At 46.9% G+C, this 17,275-nt stretch overlaps 1 protein-coding gene across 1 annotated transcript in view; it reads left to right on the forward strand.

Annotated features, from left to right (window-relative positions):
- LOC308251452 (uncharacterized protein) overlaps positions 1-17,275 on the forward strand; it is a 98,731-nt gene that overhangs the window by 43,516 nt on the left and 37,940 nt on the right. The gene's annotated exons all lie outside the window — the stretch shown is intronic.

A 17,275-nucleotide genomic window follows, 5' to 3' on the forward strand; every position in this document is an offset into this window, starting at 1 on the left:
GTCAGATCCATTGGACAGTGTATTTAATGTAGACATGTATTTATTGAACATCAGATGGGAGACAGAAGACACTGTATTGTAGGACCCAAACCCTTCAATGTAGTCATGCAATTAAGACAAGGCAGCGTAAGAAATATTGCAACTAAATACTAAGGGTAGTATGTTTCATAGGAGTTTTCAAGTAGAAAGAAAAGACTTGTCTGGACAACTTTTACAGAGAACAAGTTTTGTTTGGCTGGGATTTTGAAAGATTGGTTGGATTCTAAAAGGAAATAAGTGTATTTGTGGGGCACTCCAGAAAGCTCATTCAGGTTAGACGAGAAGGAGCATGAAATGGAAGTCGTGGAAAATAAATAAACCTTTCTTTCCACTTCCGTCAGCACAGTGCACCTTACTTAGTAGGTCTTTGGATGTGGAATTGTACTTTGAAAATGCAGTTATATTAGTGCTGAGTTTCTTTTCAATAGCCTTTTCGTCAGCTAATCTTGAAAGATCTGCTTCTTGATCACGTTCTAAAAACCGCTCAGGTGCTCAAATTCAGAGAGTAATTCCAGCCTTTGGTTTTCCACCTTCTCTCTCAGTTCTAAGAGTTTTTTGCTTTTAATGCTTATTAATTTCTGAACATCTGCCACCTGCTTCTTTAGGGGCTCAATGTAACTGCTGAGCCTTTGCCTATGATGAGAGGCAGCCTCCTGCATGGGCCTCACCTGATGGTCAGGGGGCTGAGTGCACAGTGGACCCTACAGCTGTATGTCAGTACCTTGTGCTTGTCCCACAAGTGCCTCTCTTCCTGGCTCTTCTTGCCCCTGGTGGTCTGGAGGAGCTTGGTGATGTCAACCATCCTTCCTGCTAGGTGTTGCTCCTCACATGCATCTCTTCGCATGGGTGATGGCACACAGGGTAAGGGCACCTGTCCTGTAGATCAGCCCAGGACTGCTGGATGCAGGAGTGACAGACGTTGTGCCCACTTTTGATGGTGACAGGCTCTCTCAGGTCATCCAGTTTATTTCTGCCGGGAGTCCTGCCAGAGCTGCTTCAACCACCAGTGGGCCCTGAATGAAGGACTGGACTGAGGTGGGTTTCTTCAGGACACTGGGCTCTGCAGTGAGAAGTGGATGCCCCATAAATCTCAGTCCTTACTTTGCTGGTGGCCTATGAGTCCTGCGAGTCTCCTGACCTTTTAATTCCAGGTGCAAGAGAAGCCCTTCCCCCAACCTGTAGCCAGTCACAGCTCAGCTGGACAACTGCGCCTCCAGATTTGGAAGCTCAAAGAAAACGATGCCATCTAAGCAGCTTTCTTGGTCAGAAGAACAGTTGTTACCTGGAATCATTAGTTGCTGTGTGTGAGAAAATATTTCTTCCTTCAATCCCTGAGTTTATTTCAAGTGGTTCCAATCAAACACAGATTTCTCTCTCCTAACCCCAATCTTTCATTCTCATGCTTTTTAAAAAAAATATATTTTATTGATTTTTTTTACAGAGAGGAAGGAAGAGGGATAAAGAGTTAGAAACATCAATGAGAGAGAATCATTGATCAGCTGCCTCTTGCACACTTCCTACTGGCGATATGTCCGCAACCAAGGTACATGCCCTTGACTGGAATCGAACCTGGGACCTTTCAGTCCGCAGGCCGACACTCTATCCACTGAACAAAACTGGTTAGGGCTCATTCTCATGCTTTTATCATCAAGCCCATCTACTTCTGCCCACTGGGCACCACCATCCATGAATCCCATTGACTTTCCATTCACCCACCTGCGGCTATGCAAAGGGCACAGGCTCTGGGACAGAGAGATGGACCACACCCAGATTACAATGCAGCCTTTGTCACCTCTCCATGTAACCTGGGAGAATTTAGTTTACATCCTGAAGGGTTCAGAACATGCCACCTCAAAATATGCCATTGAATCACGAAAGTTGGACTGGAAAGCGTGGTAGTCTTCTGGGCAGGATGATTCCCAGGTCCTTGTCCAGGTGGAGTTGAAGAAGGAAACCATGGACAAAAGTTGGTATAGTAAAGGATGGAAATTTATTGAGAAACAAGCACAGACTCCCATGTGGGGAGGGGGAGAGAATCCCACTATGTCCCTTTTTTCTATGGTTTATAAAGGCTGTAGTTTTTTGTTCCTTGATACCCCCTCGGATTGGTCACTATCCCCTCTGAGTTGTCACTATAGCAACTCCAGAGCTCAAACCACAGGTGAGGTACCTGAGGTTCTCCTCTTCTCCCTTATTGTCTTCCTATTCCCTTTGGGCTTTCTTCTTCCCTCTCTGAAGCAGGTACTCCCTCCCCTTTACTTTATAAATGTAGACCTTCTGCAGCTCTGGGCTCCCTTATTCTATGGAAATGTGTACCTTCTGGCAGCTCCCTTATTCTGTGAATGTATACTTTTTGCAGCCCTGTGTTTTCCCTATGGACCCCTTCATTTTAAAAAATTTCCTAAATCTGCCTATTTTACTCCTAAAAACTCCTTTCATCATTTTGGATGTGGCTTATTTTGAGTTGAGAGCAATCAAAACCCAATCCAGCCTTGGGCAAACTACGGCCCTCGGGCCGGATCTGTCTGTTCTATCCGGTTCTCTTGCTCTCCCCTCCGCTCTTTTACTTTGAATTTATATTAGTTTACACAAACACTCCATGCTTTTGTTCCGGCCCTCCGGTCCAGTTTAAGAACCCATTGTGGCCCTCGAGTCAAAAAGTTTGCCCACCCCTGCAATAGACTCATGAAAAGCCCTTAGCTCTTTCCTCATTGTCCTCCCCAACCCCAAGAAATATAACATTCCCCATTTGTGAGATAATCAGCAATTATAAAGGAAATTTACATTAGCAAAGGGATCTTTGTACCTGGAAGAGAACTATTATCAGAGATACCCTTTTCACCTAAGAGACTTACCTATTAACTGGACCACCTTTGCTTACCAAACATTTCTTCCTCTCACCTTCCAGTGAATTGCCTCCCACATCCCCAGAAGATCCAAACCCCTAGCCTTTCCTCACCTCCAGATGGCATAGAAGTCTCACTTCTCTGACCACCAGTTGCGTTTCAAATCTTTGTAAAATTACTGCATATAAAAAATGCTAATTAAAAAGTTTTTGTTTCTTGTTAACCCGTGTTAGGCAGTTAGACAGGCATGAGCAGAGCAAGGAAGAAGGGCAGTACAGAAGGTCATCAGGGTGGAAAACCCCCAGGTTCCTAGCAAGGAACAATCCGTTATAGGGTGGGACCCTTCCCCCAGGGTGACTTCCTCACCCTGCATATCCACAGAGTTTGGGCCCCCTGACCTTTCCACCCTGTAGACAACCTCTATCCCTCAGTATTATTTCAGCTCCAGGCCCAGGTAAGCAATAAAATCAGCCTCAGAAACAGCTGCATTGAATAATGAGCCCTTGTCCTGGTGCCTGCCAATCACTCAGTGGCAACCTCAACCCTGAAAGGACACACCTGGGAAACTGCAGAATATTCTATTGAGCTCTTCCCCTGGGACCTCCCCTAAAACCCCTGCCATAAAACCCTTAGGTCTGAGAAAGATCCTGAGAGCACCCTCATCCCTTTTCCTTCACCCTCCCTCACCCCCTCACCCCCTTCCTCCAGGCATGTTACCATTAGCTTCCTCACTCCTAAGCTCCAAGGGACCTTCTTTTATCTCTATAATTAGTTTCCTCAGCCCATCTGTTCTAGGAATTACTTCTATTTCTGTGACTTACCAAATAAATGTTCTCTTACAGTTGGGGTGTTGGCTCCTAATTCTTTCCCAGCCAGAACCCAAGTACCAAGGTTGCTGAACCCTGGTTTGGTCTGACCCTACTGGTCAGACATCTGTTGCCGTTCCCATCGCCTGCAACAAATGTGTTCAATGTCAATCTAATTCTTAGACCAGCCTAGAATGGCATACGGGAAATTTGTTCCTCCCATACAATCCCAAACTCTTAGTAGTCAGGTATATAATAATAATAATAATATCACTATAATTTTTTGTTTTATGAGGCTATAGAAGTTTAAGAAAGCCCTCGTCTTGAGACAGTATTTATAATGGCTCCAAATTCACATTTACCAAATTTAGTTTGCTTTTTCTTTAAATACTTTTAAAAATATATTTTATTGATTTTTTTTACAGAGAGGAAGGGAGAGGGATAGAGTTAGAAACATCGATGAGAGGGAAGCATCGATCAGCTGCCTCCTGCACACCCCCTACTGGGGATGTGCCCGAAACCAACGTAAATGCCCTTGACCAGAATCGAACCTGGGACCCCTCAGTCCGCAGGCCGACACTCTATTCACTGAGGCAAACCAGTTAGGGCTAGTTTGCTTTTTCAACCTTACTCTACAGTATCCTATCTAATAAAAGAGTAATATGCAAATTAACCATCACTCTGCTACACCCACAAGCCACACCCACTAGCCAATCAGGAGCGAGTATGCAAATTAACCCCAACCAAGATGGCTGCGGCCAGGGAGAGAGCAGGGGGGAGGCTTGGGTTTCCCCGGCGATGGAGGAAGCCAAGCTTTCCCCACACCCTGGCCGGCCCAGGCCTCCGCTTAAGGCTACAAAGTTTCAATTATAGAAGATAAATAAATCCCAACAGAAATGGCTGCTGCCACAGAGGGAGCAGAAGGCTTGGCTCCACTCCAGGCTACAAAGTTTCAATTGTAGAAGATAAATAAATCCCAGATACCAGGGCCTTCGCTTGGGTCACCGGGGAGTGTGGCCAGCCTGCAAACCACCACAGGCCCCTCGCCCAGGCCGCCCCATGCCCCAAGGGAACCCCCACCCTGATCCAGGACACCCTTCAGGGCAAACCAGCTGGCCGCCACCCGTGCACCAGGCCTCTATTCTATCTAATAAAAGAGTAATATGCAGATTGACCATCACTCCAACACACAAGATAGCTGCCCCCATGTGGACACAGGATGGCCACCACAAGAGGGCCAGCAGGGGAGGGCAGTTGGGAGGGACCAGGCCTGCAAGGGAGGGAAGTTGGGGGCAAACAGGCTGGCAGGGGAGCAGTTAGACATCATTCAGACTGGCAGGGGAGTGGATAGGGGGTGATCAGGCTGGCAGGCAGAAGCGGTTAGGGGCAATCAGGAAGGCAGGAAGGCGAGTAGTTGGGAGCCAGCAGTCCTGGATAGTGAGAGGGATGTCCGACTGCCCATTTAGACCCAATCCTAGTGGGATCGGGCCTAAACGGGCAGTCAGACATCCCTCAAGGGGTCCCAGATTGGAGAGGCTGCAGCCTGGGCTGAGGGACAGCCTCCCCACCCCATGCACGAATTTCGTGCACCGGGCCTCTGGTATTATATAAGGAAATACAATTGTCCCTCTACCCTCCTAGGTTCTGAGCTGAGAAATTCCTGTAATAAAAAGACATACTAAGCCCTAGCTGGTTTGGCGCAGCGGATAGAGCGTCTGCTTGCGGAATGAAGTGTCCCAAGTTCGATTCTGGTCAAGGGCACATGCCCGGGTTGTGGGCATAATCCTCATTAGCGGGCATTGCAGGATGCAGCCGATCAATGATTCTCTCATCATTGATGTTTCTATCTCTCTCTCTCCCTTCCTCTCTGAAATCAATAAAAACATGTAAATAAAAAACTATTCCAGTGTTAGAAACCAAAATCTTGGATAGCATTTGAAAAATGTGCAAGCATTGGTAGAGAGGTAAAAGACAAATGGCTTCTTCTTGGCAAGGGAGGAGACAAAGAAATAGATTCTTTACTTCTCTTGGTCCAGAAAATTTTTTCAATGTGGTAATAATTGTTTTTTGGAAAATGATGTCACAGGTAAAATAATCAGATTTCTGCATTTTATTATAGAGCTGCTAGAAATCCGTGCACGGATTCGTGCACTGGTGGGGGTCCCTTGGCCTGGCCTGTGGGAATTGGGCAAAACTGGCTCTTTGACATACCTGAAGGGTCCTAGATTGGGAGAGGGCACAGGCCAGGCTGAGGGACCCCACCAGTACACAATTTGGGCCTGGAAGGGATGCCAGGAGGGCTCCAGGGTGTGTCCAGCCCCTCTTGCCCAGTCCCAGTCAGCTAGACCCCAGCAGCAAGCTAAAATACCGGTTGGAGCGTTTGCCCCTTGGTGATCAGCGCACATCATGGTGACTGGTCGAATGCACGGTGGGACAGTTAGCATATTAGGCTTTCATTATGTAGGATTGTATCTAGTTTCTCTACCATATCATAGATGAAGGAAATGATCCTCACTTGAGGTATTAATAGCTACCATGTAATTTGTTTTTTTCCAAATTCCAGGCACTGCTTTTAAAAAGTTGGCATGTATAGCTCAGTCGGTGTGGCTTAGTGGTTGAGTATCAACCTACATACCAGGAGGCCACAGTTCTATTTCTCCTGAGGGCATTTGCCCCGTTTGGGGGTTGATCCCCAGGAGGCAGCTGATCAATGATTCTCTCTTATCATTGATGTTTCTATGTCTCTCTCCCTCTCTCTACCTATTTGAAATCTACAGAAATATATTTAAAAGATATAAGACGGCCCTAACCTGTTTGGCTCAGTGGATAGAGCGTCAGCTTGCTGACTGAAGGGTCCCAGGTTCAATTCCGGTCAAGGTCATGTACCTTGGTTGTGGGCACATCCAATCAAAGAGGGGGTGTGCATGAGGCAGCTGATTGATGTTTCTCTCTCATCGATGTTTCTAACTCTCTATCCCTCTCCTGTTCTCTCTGTAAAAAAATCAATAAAATATATATTTTTTAAAAAAGATATAAGACAGCCCTAGCCGGTTTGGTTCAATGATTAGAGCATCGGCCTGCAGACCAAAGGGTTCTGGATTTTATTCTAGTCAAGGGCATGTACCATGGTTGCAGGCTCTTCCCAGGCCGGGCCAAGGTTGGGGCTCATGCAGGAGGCAACCAATCTATGTGTTTTTTTTACATCAACGTTTCTCTCTGTCTTTCCTTTTCTCTTCCATTCTCTAAAACATCAATACAAAAATAAGGAAAGAAAAATGTTACTTTGGTATTTGTTCATTTTGTCCTATGGGCCTCCCATGGCAAACATTGAGTGAATATTATAGTCTAGAGGCCTGGTGCACGAAATTCGTGCACTGGAAGGGGGTCCCTCAGCCTGGCTTGCACCCTCTCACAGTCTGGGACCCCTCACTCCTTACTGCCCACCTGCTTGCTGCTTCTCAGTGCTGCTGTGGAGGCAGGAGAGGCTCCTGCCACTGCTGCTGTGCTCACCAGCCATGAGCCCAGCTTATGGCTGAGTGGCACTACCCCTGTGGGAGCGCACTGACCACAAGGGGGAAGCTCCTGCATTGAGCATCTGCCCCCTGGTGGTCAGTGTGCATCATAGTGACTAGTCATTCTGCCGTAAGGGTCGCTTAGGCTTTTATTATATAGATTCTACCTTAACAGAAAAGTGCCTTTTCATTGACCAGAAGAGGCTTACTCCATTTTCTTGTCCATAAATGTTTTTGTAATATTTCAATTGCAGGTGACATTCAGTATTATTTTAGTCAATAAATATTTGCCATATATGTGTGAGTATGCAAAGTGCACTGTAGAGTCCAATGTGAGTTATTTTCATCTATATCCTTTGCTTGTCATTGCTTTTGGCTGGGTTTGGACTATGAAGTTTGCATTAAGAGAAGAATACCTGTGATTGGACAATAAGATCTAGAGTCAGAGATGGCCCTGCCTGACTCTGTTACATCAATGTGAGGAATGTTGTGAACTACATTTTGCACAATCTGGTGCCTTTATGGTTCCATGTTAGAAATCACCAAGGCCTCACTTCCATGAAACTTGAATGCAGACGTGAAGTAGGATTAGATTGGTTTTGAATCCACTTGTATAAAGGAGATGGCCAGAGCATAGAGTTTGTGTACATTGGCTTTGAGCTTGTTTTCTCAATCTTTGCCCTGCCAGCCAAGAATATCTTCAATACTGCCAGCGACTGCTTCACTTCCCTTGATGTCGGGTGTAAGCTTTACAGATGTTCAAAATTCAACAGTAATGACCCAGCATAGGTTGGCTTTTCCTGCGAGCCCATAGGTGTCCACCAGGCAACAAACATAGATGGTCATGGTTGAGGCTGTTTTTGTACGCACTGTTCTCTAGATTGCATTTGCATGAGGTCTAATTTGACTAGTAATCATCTTGTCCTGTTGATACTACTACTGACTGTGATTCAGATCCCACTGTGACAGCTGCAATAGTGCAGTGCCAAGGAGCCCCATGACAGTTTGCTCTTGTACGACCCTCTGGAGTGAGGGCTCTGAGCCAGTCCTTCCATGTGAGAATTGGCACTTTCCTCATTTCAGGCAGACTGTGGATGTGTGCTGTCACTCAGAGCTGAGTGTAATCTCTCAATGTTTTCAGTTATCTTTGTACGTGATTAAAATTATATGCATTTTTTAAAAAATATATTTTATTGATTTTTTACAGAGAGGAAGGGAGAGGGATAGAGAGTTAGAAACATCGATGAGAGAGAAACATCGATCAGCTGCCTCCTGCACAACTCCCACTGGAGATGTGCCCGCAACCAAGGTACATGCCCTTGACCGGAATCGAACCCGGGACCCTTCAGTCCACAGGCCGGCGCTCTATCCACTGAGCCAAACCGGTTTCAGCAATTATATGCATTTTTAAAAATGTATTTTTGTTGATTTCAGAGAGGAAGGGAGAAGGCTAGAGAGATCAATGATGAGAAAGAATCATTGATTGGCTACCTCCTGAACCCCGCCCCCTCCCTCCACTGGGGATTGAGCCTGCAACCTGGGCATGTGCCTTTGACTGGAATCTAACCCGGGACCCTTCATTCTGCAGGTCAACACTCTATCCACTGAGCAAAACCAGCCAGGGCAAATTATATGCATTTTTTCTCTCTAATCAATGCTTCTATACTTTTTAAAGAAATATTAACTATTTGCCAAGCACTCTTATGCTAATAGCTATTGCATTTTATTATTTCCTGAGGATATACACTGAGTGGCCAGATTATTATGATCTCTGAACGCATAATAATCTGGCCACTCAGTGTATATCCTATATAATAAATATCCTAATATGCAAATTGTCCCCTCCACCAGGAGTTCGACCAGCAGGCAGGCTGGCCAATTGCCTATGTCCCCTCCCCCTGGCTGGCCAGACCCACCCATGCCCTAAATCATGCACCAGGCCTCATATATATATATATATATATATATATATATATATACACACACACACACTGAGTGGCCAGATTATTATGCATTCAGAGATCATAATAATATGGCCACTTCGTGTATTTAAATATCCCATTGTAATTATGTATTTTCAGATTAACATGTAATCTTTTCCACTTAAACATACAATCTGAGTAACAATTATCATGTGTGTATAAACTGAGACATGTTTTCTCAGGGACATTTTATTTTTTATATTTATTTGGCACAGACTGCTTTCTTATTCATTCAAAATATTAAAAACTTCAATCATGTTTTTGTTAGTCCCGTCCAGCCAAATACAGCAAAATCATGTATGTGGTAAAAGAGACATGGAATGGAATGAATTCCAATGATAACAATGACCACAAACCTTAAATGACTGTGGGGTGTGACAGTAACAGCACACTGAAAAGAGTTTCTTGTTGTGTTTTGCCTGGTGATAGAGCATTTGTTTGCCATTCAAGGAGGCCAGACATTTTTTTCTGCACTGGATTCTGTGAGGAAATGAACTTAATTCTACATTGGGTGATGATACTAATTTTTATTTAAAAGGCAAAAAAATAATAATAATAAGTCATGCTAACCCTGAATTGTAGGCAACAGAAATCATATTAGTGAGAAAAGGGGGATGTTTGTTATTTTTATTCTTTGGAAACCTGTCCTCTTTCATATGATATACGGACATGAATGCCTCTTCTTTTGTCTTGATTTATTGTGGTCATGGAGTAGCTTTCTGTGATGGTGGACATGTGTGACCTTTTCTTTTCAACAAGGTATATCTAGAGCTGGCAGGTAGTGCAAGGCCTTTAACAAGGTGTTTGAGACAGCTTTTGCCTTTCCTGTTATCTAAATACTGAAATATTCCCTAGAGTGTATTGGATGCATTTCCAGAAAGTTATCATACTATAGAATAAAAGCCTACTATGCTAAGTGTCTGGTTGTCTGGTCGGCTGTTCATCCAATCAAAGAGTAATATGTTAATGATATGCTAAGGCCACTCAACTGCTCACTATGACATGCACTGACCACCAGGGAGCAGACGCTCCAGTCCGACTGGTAGGTTAGCTTGCTGCTGGGATCTAGCAGATCAGGAATGAGTGAGTTGGGGCAGACATGCCCTGGAGCCTTCCTGCAGTCCCTCCCTTGCTGACCAACTTCCCACATCTCTCTATTGTGCACCAGTGGGGTCCCTCGGCCTGGCCTGCACCCTCTCACAATCCAGGACCCCTCGGGGGATGTCAGAGAGCTGGTTTCAGCCCAATCCTGCAGGCCAGGCCGAGGGACCTCACTGGTGCACGATTTGTGCACTGGGCCTCTAGTCCTATCTAATAAAAGATTAACATGCAAATTGACTGTCACTCCAACATACAAGATGGCCTCCCTCATGTGGTCAAAGATGGCCGCCCCATGTGGACACAAAATTGCTTCCACAAGATGGCCGGCAGGGGAGGGCAGTTGGGAGGGACCAGGCCTGAAAAGGAGGGCAATTGGGAGCAATCAGACCTGCAGGGGAGGGAAGTTAGGGGCAACCAGGCCGGCAGAGGAGGGCAGTTGGGGGTGACCAGGCTGGCAAGGGAGGGCAGTTGGGGGTGACCAGGCTGGCAAGGGAGGGCAGTTAGGGGCAATTGGGCCAGCAGGGGAGCAGTTAGGTGTCGATCAGGCTGGCAGGGAAGGGGTTAGTTGGTGATCAGGCTGGCAGGCAGAAGCAGTTAGGGCCAATCAGGCAGGCGAGCGGTTGGGGACCAGCAGTCCTGGATTGAGAGAGGGATGTCCGACTGCCCGTTTAGGCCCGATCCCAGTGGATCAGGCAGTTGGACATCCCTTGAGGGGTCCCAGATTGGAGAGGGTGCAGGCTGGGCTGAGGGACACCCCCCCCCATGCATGATTTCATGCACTGGGCCTCTAGTATATAATAAAAGGCTAATATGCAAATCGACTGAACAGTGGAATGACTGGTCACTATGATTCACACTTACCACCAGGGGGCAGACGCTCAGTGCAGGAGCTCCCCCTGGTGGTCAGTTTGCTCATGGCTCATGAGTGCAGCGGCAGTGGTGGTGGTGGGAGCCCCCCCGGCCTCCGCTGCAGCACAAAGGAGCAGCGAATTGAGTGGTAAGGATCAGCGAGTCAAGTGGTATGGAACAGTGAGCAGGCGGGCAGTAACGAGCGAGGACTGCCAGTCTGTGAGAGGGATATCCGACTGACGGCTTAGGCCCATGAGGAGAAGGCCTAAGCCATCAGTCCGACATCCCCCAAGAGGTCCCAAACTGCAAGAGGGAGCAAGCCAGGCTGAGGGACCCCCCTGAGTGCAAGAATTTCGTGCACCAAGCCTCTAGTATATATATAATTTCTAATCATTTACTCCTTAAAAAGTTGTCTTCTTTATGAATCAACTGAAATTCATAAATTTAGGAATATTGTCAATGAATACAAATCAAACAAGAAAACAAAGTTAGAGTCTCTCTTCCAAAGAAGCTGTTCTTAGTGATAAGAGTATGACTTTCTTTTACATTTTATTTTTAAATATATTTTTATTGATTTCAGAGAGGAAGGAAGAGGGTGAGAGAGATAGAAATACCAATGATGAGAGAGAATCATTGATCGGCTGCCTCCTGCACACCCCCTACTGGGGATCAAGCCTGTAACTCAGGCATGTACCCTTTAACCGGAATTGAATCCAGGACCCTTCAATCCACAGGCCAAGCTCTATCCATGGAGCCAAACCAGCTAGAGCTTTCTTTTACTTCTATTGATCCCCAGTAAGCGGCGTGCAGGAGGCAGTTGATCAATGATTCTCTCTCATCATGGATGTTTCTATCTCTCCCTCTCCCATCCTCTCTGAAATCAATAAAAATATATCTATAAATAAATAAATACAACCACAGAAGTGTTTTCTCCTGCTGGGAGAATGCTGAACTGTCCTGAACTTGGAGTGCTACATGTGCAACACTTCCTTCCCCCACCTTGGGGTTCTTATAAAGAACTGAGAGGGCCCTAACCGGTTTGGCTCAGTGGATAGAGCATCGGCCTGCAGACTGAAAGGTCTCAGGTTCGATTCCAGTCAAGGGCATGTACCTTGGTTGCGGGCACATCCCCAGTGGGGGGTGTGCAGGAGGCAGCTGATCAATGTTTCTCTCTCATGGATGTTTCTAACTTTCTATCTCTCCCTTTCTGTAAAAAATCAATAAAATATATTTTCTTTTTAAAAAAGAAGAACTGAGAGGTCTGGGGGAGGACACAACAGGACTGAATTTCAGGAAACACCCTCTCAGGCAACCTCTGCCTCATTCACACAACTGCTGAGACAGTGATAGGACTCCCCACATTTGAGGTGACACCAAGTTCTGGAGTCCTATTCAGGAAATGCTATGATCTGAAATGGGGAATCTAACTGGTCAGCACTAGTGAGGTCAGCCTGGGAAATCCTAATCTAATCCTGGGAATCAGCAGGTCTTGAGCCTGTTTCCAGCTCTTAAGTTTCCCATCTCAAGCCAACTCTGCCTGCTCTCTGGGAAACATGTTTAAAGGCAGCATCGGTCCAAGTCTGGAAATTTTCAGTTGCCACCCCAGGTGACTGTGGTGAAACAGTGATAGAACCAGAGCCCATGTCATGAGGAGCAGGCCCCTCAGAGACAGTGATCCCCACTGTTGCGTGAACATCACTCCTGTGACAAGAAGCACGTTGCACAGGAGTCTCAAACCCACCAACAATGTCAAAAGGAGATGCCCTCCCTGCCTGTCCTAGCTCTTGGAGTCCCTCAGAAGCTGGGCCGTCCCTAAAGCGCCTTCCCTGAGTCCTGGGGGCCATTCCACCCTGTGGTTTCAGAAGGGAAGAGGCTGACCACACCCAGCCCCCTCTCCTCAGAGCTGCCTCCAGAGTGAGTGCGGAGCCCACCTACCAAGTCTGGTGCCTACTCTTCCGGAACAGGACTCCTCCCCCTGCACAATGTCAGCCCCAGGGGCTGTGGGAAATACCATCCCAGCCAGGAACTCAGCATCCCTGTGGGGTCCCCCCTCACCTCACTTGGCTCCCAGAATGCAGTGCAGCACCACACCTAATAAGGGGCTAAAGAATGCCAAGTATTTTGCCTTTTCCCTGAAGTGAGCAGGCACACTGGTCCCCTTGTTGGAACCACCCCCTGTTCTTGCAGGAAGGGTGTGAAATGAGCCCAAACTCCTCCCAGGGTCTTGCAACAGCTTCCCGTGTTTTCCTGGGCCCCCAAGGTCTCCTGTCTGTAGTTCAAGGTCCCCAGGCTGCCACCCATCCCCATCAAGGCATATTGAGTGAGGGGCAGAGGTGAAAGGCTGGGTGAGGACAGGCTCAGGGGGGCTGACCCAGGGAGGCCTGTGCACAGGGGAGACCTCAAGGAGGTGGGGGACACCTTGCCCATGAACCTGCAGCTGAGGACTTGGCAGCTGAGTGAGAACAGGCCACCCTTTGTTGTCCTCCCTGAGCTTCCAGTGCAGAAGCAAATTGAGGAAGGGCCGTGCTTTGTATTGATTGAGATGATCCTGTAGTTTTTGAGGTTTATTCTATCAACCATATGTTACATCATTTTCAGATGCAAAACCAACCCTTCTTTCCTGGGTTAAATCTCACTTGGTCAGGGTGTATAGGTCATGTTATATATTGCTCAGTTCAGTTTGTTTGTATTTTGTTAAGGCTTTTGCATCTATATAAAAAGTGTTCTCTGATCCTAACCGGTTTGGCTCAGTGGATAGTGTGTCTGCCTGGGGACTGAAGGGTCCCGAGTTTGATTCTGATCAAGGGCACATGCCTGGATTGTGGGCTCAGTTCCCAGTTGGGGGTGTACAGGAGATAGCTGATCAATTATTCTCTCTCATCATTGATGTTTCTATCTTTCTCTCCCTTTCCCTTCCTCTCTGAAATCAATTTAAAAATTTTTTAAAAAACCTTGTCTCTGTGTACTGTATTATAATGGGCTAGAGGCCCAATACACGAAATTCATGCAAGGGGCTTGGCCCTCACAGCCCTGGCTTCGTCCAGAAGGTCATTCTTCCGTCCAGTCTAATTAGCATATTGCGTTTTTATTATTATAGACTAGAGGCCCGGTGCATGAAATTCTTGCACGGAGGGGGTGTTCCTCAGCTCGGCCTGCACCTTCTCCAATCTGGGACCCCTCAGGGGATGTCCCTCTCACATCCCCCTCACAATCCAGGACCGCTGGCTCCTAACCACTCACCTGCCTGCCTGCCTGATTGCCCCTAACCCCTCTGCCTACTGGCCTGATTGCTCCTCCCTTGCCCCCTTGCCAGCCTGATCGCCCCTACCTTGCCCCCCTGCTGGCCTGATCAACCCTAACTTGTCCCCTTGCCGACTTTATCGCCCCTAACTGCCTATGTTTCGGCCCCCAGTCTGGCCTCCCTCTGTGGGAGGCGACCTGGCGGGTCAGGGGAAGGCACTGCCCCCATTACTCCGCTGCTGCTGCCACTGCCGGCCTGAGTCTCAGCCCTTTGCAGCCGCCCACGGCTGCTTGAGCCTCAGCCCTTGCAGCTGCTGTGGCTTTGTCTGGAAGGATGTCTGGAAGACGACCACTCTAATTAGCATATTGCCCTTTTATTAGTATAGATGTGGGGACCATTACAACCACACAGAACTGAAAGAAAACACATGGCCCTGGCCGGTTTGGCTCAATGGAGAGAGCATCAACCTGTGCACTGAAGGGTCCCAGGTTTGATTCTGGTCAGGGGCACGTGCCTGGGTTGCAGGCTCAGTCTCTAGTAGGGGGCCTGCGGGAGGCAGCTGATCAGTGATTCTTATTATTGATGTTTCTATCTCTCTCTCCATCTCCCTTTCTCTCTGAAATCAATAAAAATATTTTTAAAGCCAAAACCGGTTTGGCTCAGTGGATAGAGCGTCAGCCTGCGGACTGAAAGGTCCCAGGTTCGATTCCGGTCAAGGGCATGTACCTTGGTTGCGGGCACGTCCCCAGTAGGGGGTGTGCAGGAGGCAGCTGATCGATGTTTCTAACTCTCTATCCCTCTCCCTTCCTCTCTGTAAAAAATCAATAAAATATATTTTAAAAAAATATTTTTAAAAAAGAAAACACATGATCTTCGCTTTGGGCTTTGTCATTTTACAATATCCTTTGTGCAGTATTTTAACTTCCATCAACTTTCCTTTACCTACTCATAAAATGCAATCTATTTTGGGGATGATGATCAGGAAAGTGATTCTAGTGGGTAGAGTTTTATTTGGAGGGGATGCAGTCGTGAAAATATTTAAAAATTGAGCATGGTGATGGTTGTACCACTCTGAATTTACTTTAAAACCAGTTCATTGTACACTTTAGGTGACATGTACAGTATATGAATTATATCTCAACAAAGCTGTTCTTTTCTTTCTTTTAAAAAAATATTTTTTATTGATTTTTTACAGAGAGGAAGGGAGAGGGATAGAGTGTTAAAACATCAATGAGAGAGAAACATCGATCAGCTGCCTCCTGCACACCTCCTAATGGGGATGTGCCTGCAACCAAGATACATGCTTTTGACTGGAATCGAACCTGGGACCTTTCAGTCTGCAGGCCGATGCTCTATCCACTGAGCCAAACCGGTTAGGGCCTTTTATTTCTTTTTAAATAAAGACCAGTCTTATAATCAATTGCAGATGTTTTCAGAGGCCCCCCAGGATTTGCTTATTGTATCCCAATCCATGGCTGCGACTCCCAGTTGCCTCCAGTCCTGGTGGATCTGGATAGTGTGGTTTGCAAAGAAGGTGGCAAGAGACTTGTGGAATTTCTGCAACCCCATTCCCACTGTCTCCTCATAGGGCACCAGGGCCATTTCCACTGTGCCAGCTCTCTGCTTCCTTTAACCTGTTGGGCAAAAGAATCCTGCATGCCCTGGCCAGAAAGTGCGTTCTCTCTTAGGTGGCCCAAATGCTTTTATTAAGGTCATTTTATGGATTCAAAGAATAAACAGAGATGTGGAAAGCTTTTGTTAAATTCCCTTTACATGATTCTTCCAGTCTCATGGGAAGTGAGATGTGGCTCTGAATTCATCCCAAAGGGTGTCTTTGGGCAAAAGCACCCAGAACAGCACAAGTCCTTCAGGATGCCCCACACACTTCACTGTCAGGACTCAGGGGGCTTGAGGGTGAGCAAGGCAGTGGTGCCAGCACAGGACCCAGGAGAAGGTAGCTTTCTACACTGCCCAGGCCACGTGGACTGCAGCTGCACCTGCCGAGGTGGGCAGGGTGTTTCTGCTGTTTTGTTTTGGTCTGGCCTCCACCCCGTCAGCCATGGACCCGTGCCTGCACTGAGACTGTGAATGGTTCGATGGTCCTACTTTTTGGTGGACCATGCATGCACTCCCACCTCCCAGAGACTGGCAGTTAGATACTAGCGGCTTTCAAGTCGCTCGCGGGAAGAGCCCAGCTCTAGGTTCAGAACAGACTCAGGCGTCCTCGGCTAGGAGGCTTCCTCAGGCTAGGAGCCACCGCAGTTTAAAGGCCGGCCATGGTCCCTATCTTGGCGGGGGTCTCCTCTGGGGTGCTGGCTGGCCTGGGCTAGGGCCGCCCGCAGTTTGGAGGCCAGCCACACCCCCGATCCAGGCAGGGGTCCCTTCATGGTGACCTTTCGTCCTGCTCCCTCAGCTCCCTAGCCTGGCATTCGGTTGAGCCTCTGTTCGTTTTGGATGTGAGGGACCCTGGCTCTTTCTATATATAGATTATATAGTGCAAAATTATTATATATAGTGTGTATCTATGTGTATCTGTGTATGTAAATATGATGTAGAATGTGGTGTATTTTGTATATTTGTATAGTGTTGGTAATATATAGTACAATAGGACATCTTAGCATATATTTTGGATAATTAGAATATATTATATAATGAACATATAATTTATTTACAGGGTGTTGTATAGCATATTTTACAGAACAGTATTGCAGTCTTCTCAGCCTACAGTGTAGCGGGGGTCATTTCCATGTCTGTGCACAGAAGTATTAAAGACCCTATTACATCCTCCCATGAAGCACAGGGACACCTCACTTTCTTGATACTACAACCTTGGGTTCCCTCACCCCCTGTTTTTCTCTCTGCTTCTGAGTGCACTTGAAGTGTCAGTATGTTTCAGAAA

Source organism: Plecotus auritus (genome assembly GCF_963455305.1).
Source record: "Plecotus auritus genome assembly, chromosome: 6".
Classification (NCBI taxonomy): domain Eukaryota; kingdom Metazoa; phylum Chordata; class Mammalia; order Chiroptera; family Vespertilionidae; genus Plecotus; species Plecotus auritus.